This window comes from Dendrobates tinctorius, unplaced genomic scaffold, assembly GCF_039654945.1.
Source record: "Dendrobates tinctorius isolate UK_male_01 unplaced genomic scaffold, ASM3965494v1 ptg000004l, whole genome shotgun sequence".
NCBI lineage: Eukaryota > Metazoa > Chordata > Amphibia > Anura > Dendrobatidae > Dendrobates > Dendrobates tinctorius.
In genome coordinates, this window is record NW_027361672.1 from 17347655 (window position 1) to 17352500 (window position 4846).

Genomic DNA, 4846 nt, shown 5'->3' on the forward strand with positions numbered 1-4846 from the left:
CATTTGATTGGGGATGGCATTCTAAAGAAAAATCAAGTTCTATTTTTACCAGTTTACTGACCTCTCTCCAGAATTTTGAGGTGAACTGGATGCCTCTGTCGGACGCGATGTGGAGTGGAAAACCATGGAGATGGAAGATGTGCTGAATGAAGAGATCCACAAGTTCTGGGGCAGACGGGGACCGAGTAGCGGAATGAAGTGAGCCATCTTAGAGAAACGGTAAACCACAACCCAAACCACTGAACAGCTGGAAGAGAAGGGAAGATCCGGGATGAAGTCCATCGTGATATGCTGCCAGGGAGCGGGCAGAATCGGAAGAGGCTGAAGCCTACCGACGGGTAGGCATTTAAGAGTTTTGTTAAGGGCACACGAAGGACAGGCTGCAACATACTCCTGGATATCCTTACCCATGGTAGGCCACAAGTAGTAGCGGGAGATAAGTTGCAGAGTCTTTTTCTGACCGGCGTGCCCAGCCAATTTGGAAGAGTGACCCAAATGAAGGACACAATTACGTTCCAAGGCGGTCACGAGAGTTTTCCCTGGGAGAAGTCGGGTAAGATCTGCAGAGGCAACAGAGACTAACCTTGAAGGTTCAATGATGTGCTGAGGTTCTTCTTCCTGATCAGTTGGCAAAAAGGCTCTGGAGAGTGCGTCTGCCTTCACATTTTTGTCAGCTGGACAGAACTGAAGGACATAATTAAATCGAGCAAATAACAGGGCCCACCAGGCCTGACGGGGTTTCAGCCTCTGTGCGGTTTGGAGGTAGGCAAGGTTTTTGTGATCAGTGAATATGACTACCTGGTGAAGAGCTCCCTCAAGAAGATGCCTCCATTCTTGCAGAGCCAATTTGATAGCCAACAATTCTCGATCTCCAACGGAATTGTTCCTTTCTGCGAGGGAAAAAACCTTGGAAAAAAAAACCACAGGAGATCATCCAACCAGTAGATGATTTCTGGGTAAGAACTGCTCCTGCACCTATGGAGGAACCATCAACCTCAAGGAAAAATTGCTCATTAGAATTTGGACGATGGAGAACGGGTGCGGAAGCAAAGGCTTTTTTGAGAGAAGCAAAGGCCTCCTCTGCCTTGGGGGACCTTTCCTTGGGGTTTACACCTTTCCAGGTTAAAGCTGTGATGGGTGCCACTTGGGTGGAAAAGTGTGGAATTAATTGCTTGTAGTAGTTGGCGAACCCCAGGAACCATTGTATGGCTTTCATCCCAGACAGACGAGGCCACTTGAGGATGGCAGACAACTTCTCCGGATCCATCTTTAATCCTGTGGAGGATGCAACGTAACCGAGGAAAGGCAAAGAGGATTGTTCAAAGAGGCATTTCTCCAACTTAGCATAAAGCCTGTTCTCTCTGAGTCTTTGTAAGACCATAAGCACTTGCTTCCGATGTGAAGCCGTCTGCCGAGAAGATCAGAATGTCGTACATGTGGACAACAACACAAGTATAGAGCAGGTCCTTGAAAACGTCATTGACAAATTTTTGAAAAACTGCGGGTGCATTGCTTAGGCCAAACGGCATTACTAGGTATTCGTAGTGGCCATCATGGGTGTTGAAGGCTATTTTCCATTTATCTCCTCAAATTTGGATTAGGTTTTAGGTCCCTCTGAGATCCAGTTTAGTGAAGATCTTGGCCCCTCGGAGATGATCAAACAGCTCTGAAATAAGAGGTAATGGATGCCTGTTTTTTACCGTGATCTGGTTTAGGCCCTGGTAGTCGATACAGGGCCGCAGGGATCCGTCCTTTTTTTTCACGAAGAAGAATCATGCTCCTGCCGGTGAAGATGGCTTTTAGATAAATCCTCTGACCAGGTTCTCCTGGCTTGAGTCTCTGTTTGGGAAAGAGGGTAAACTCTCCCGCTGGGAGGAGATGTTTTGGGGAGAAGATCAATCGGACAGTCATACGACCTGTGTGGAGGTAGTCTCGCTGCCTCCTTTTTCCCAAAGACATCACAGAAGGACCAGTAAGAGGAAGGTAACTCTGGCAGGGTAACAGATTGGACAGAAGGCGTAACTGGTTGGATCCGGGTTAGGCATTGGTCCACGCAGCAATCTCCCCAGCACAGAACCTCTCCTGTTTTCCAATTAAGGACCGGTTCATGCATCTGGAACCCTGGTAGACCTAAAAGCAAGGAGTGAGAAAAACCGGGGTACACATAAAAATGGATTCTTTCAGACTGCATTAGACCTACCCGGAGTTCCACAGGCTCGGTCTGAAACTGGACGGGCTCAGTCAGTGGTTTGCGATCTACAGCGGTCACCCGCAACAGGTCAGGAAGACGTTGGACTGGCAAGCGGTAATGATCCACAAGCGCCTGCTGGATAAAGTTCCCGACGGCTCCAGAATCCAGCTAACAATGTCCAGAAAATTTTGTTTCTCTGAAGGACACGGAGACTGAGATCTGCAATGAGGGAGAGAAATGTTCTCTACCTAGGGTGGCCTCTCCTACCGAACCTAGGCACTATAGTTTTCTGACCTCTTTGGACAGGTACAAATCAGGTGCTCAGGACTACCTCAGTAGAGGCAACTTCCCTCTTTGTGATGCGCCTCCTGGAGGAGGCTGGCCAAACTTACTTGATCAACCTCCTGTCATGATCCATGCTGGATCATGAGAGATAAAAGCACTAGTAACCTTTTTCCTTCAAGCCTTTGGCTTTAAGGTAGTTTTGCCCCCGGTGGCTGGTAGGGTCATTGCACTCTGGTTTCTTTAGTTTAGTGCACATGATTATCACTAACAGGTGTGATTGCTCTGGTTTAACTATATAGGTGTGTCTTGTTCTCTCACTCACTGTTGGTGATATTGCTCTTTTCCAACCAAGTCTGGTGGAGGAAGGAACTACAGAGTGGAGTTCCTTGCAGCTCAGGCAGAGCTCTGGTGTAGTAGCTTCAGGTGGAAGCTGAATTCTGGTGGTGGACTCTGTTGCTGGGAGCAAGAGCAACAGAGCAAAGCTAAGTGGTGTTATCCCTGTTTGTATTTTTCCCTGGTGTGTATTAGTACAGCGGTGGGGCCAGTGCCTGCACCACCCAGCTCCCTAGCAAGGGATAGGTGTAGGTTGTGCTAGGACGACATGACAGGTGAGGAGCCTGTATAGGGAACATTAGGAGTTTGAGGGACACTGACTCAGGGGAGTGCAGAAGGTCTCCACGTCCTCGTTCCCTATCGCAGGGCCCATCGTTGTAACTGTTCCCCTTCCCCTGTGTCTTGTTGTTTTAGTTACCAGCCTGCGGGTCGTGTCACACAGGACAGTCACACGTGCCGTGTCTTGTCTTAGTTACCGACCTGTGGGTCATGTCACACAGGACAGGTCCATGTGACATTATCACCAACCTAACATTTTTTCTGCTGAGCCATGGACCCAAGGCAGACCTTTGCACAAATGCTGCAAATCTTTACTGATGAGATTAATGGGCTGCACGGTGAGTTGGTGCAGCAGCTGCAGCTGTTGGTGGGCTTTCGGGTCTGGTTCATGCACAGGCTCAGCCAGAACCCAAGATATCCCTCCCTGACAGGTTTTCTGGAGGGAGAGATCAATTCTTGGTATTTCAGCAAGCCTGTAAACTATACTTCAGGCTGCGCCCTCGTTCATCAGAAAGTGAAGAGCAACGGGTGGGAATCATTATGTCCCTTCTTAAGGGGGATTCCCAATCCTGGGCCTTCTCCCTGCCGGACAATTCACCATCATTAGAGTCCGTGGATGAGTTTTTTGTGGCTTTGGCGCTAGTGTATGGGGATCCTGATGGCGTCGCCCTGGCGGAATCCCGACTCCGTAGGTGTAAACAGGGAGCCCAGGTCGCTGAGGAGTACTGCTCAGAGGTTAGGAGGTGGGCCACTGACACTCAGTGGAATGACCCTGCACTTAGGAGTCAATTTGTGCAGGGTCTGTCTCCAAAGTTGCAGGATACTCTGGTGCAGTACGCCGCCCTCAGGTTGCTGGAGGCCGCCATGTCCCTTGTCATCTGGGTGGATAGATGCCTTAGGGAGAGATATACACAAAATGTGCCCCTGTAGTCCTCGCTAGGGAGGAGGACCCACCAGTGCGGATGGAGGAACCCAAGCAGCCCAGTGTTGTTGGTACAAAAAAGGGATTGTCTGCAGTTCGCCATGGTGGGGGTATGCTTTTCCTGTGGGAAGCTGGGCCATTTCATGAGAGCCTGCCCAGTGCGTGCCAAGTCTCCAGATGAACCTTTGCAAGTAGGAGGAGCTAGTTTATGTTCAGGCCTGCCTACGGTTCAGGGAGTGGTGGAGGCATGTTTTTACTGTGGGCAGACTGGACATGTCCTGAGGGCTTGCCCAACCCGCCCCAAATTATCTGTGCCATCTAAGAAGCTGCATTCCCCTGGTCGCTTGGAGGGAGGCGACCAGGGAGTGTATATTTCTTCCATTTTGCCCTCCCAAGGTACTATATCAGCAAAGGTATTGGCTGGCGGGGTACCGGAGGTGATTGGCGGGCGAGGGAAGCAGTCAGCTGGGGGAAGTCGTGTGAGGGCTGCTGCCTATGGACTACTGTCTCTGCCGTCTCTCTTCAAACGTCCCCTTCCCCTCCAGTGGTAGCAGCTGAGGTGCTGCAGGAGAGGAGGGGCAAGGCTCAACCCTCACCATTAGCCTACCCTGAGAGCACAGACCTCGTAGTAGGAGGGGTTAGAGGGTGGTGTTTCCCATGGTGAATTGCGGGGGTGTGAGTGTTGTGACACAGGGGGATGCCTCTGTTGTCAGTTCCAGAAATAGTTCACCGTGTTGTGACAAACGAATGTGCGGCAATAAATGTTCTGGTCCGGACCTGTGTGTGAGCGAGCATGTATGGGTGGCCACTAGAGTTGAGCGATACCAGCCGATACT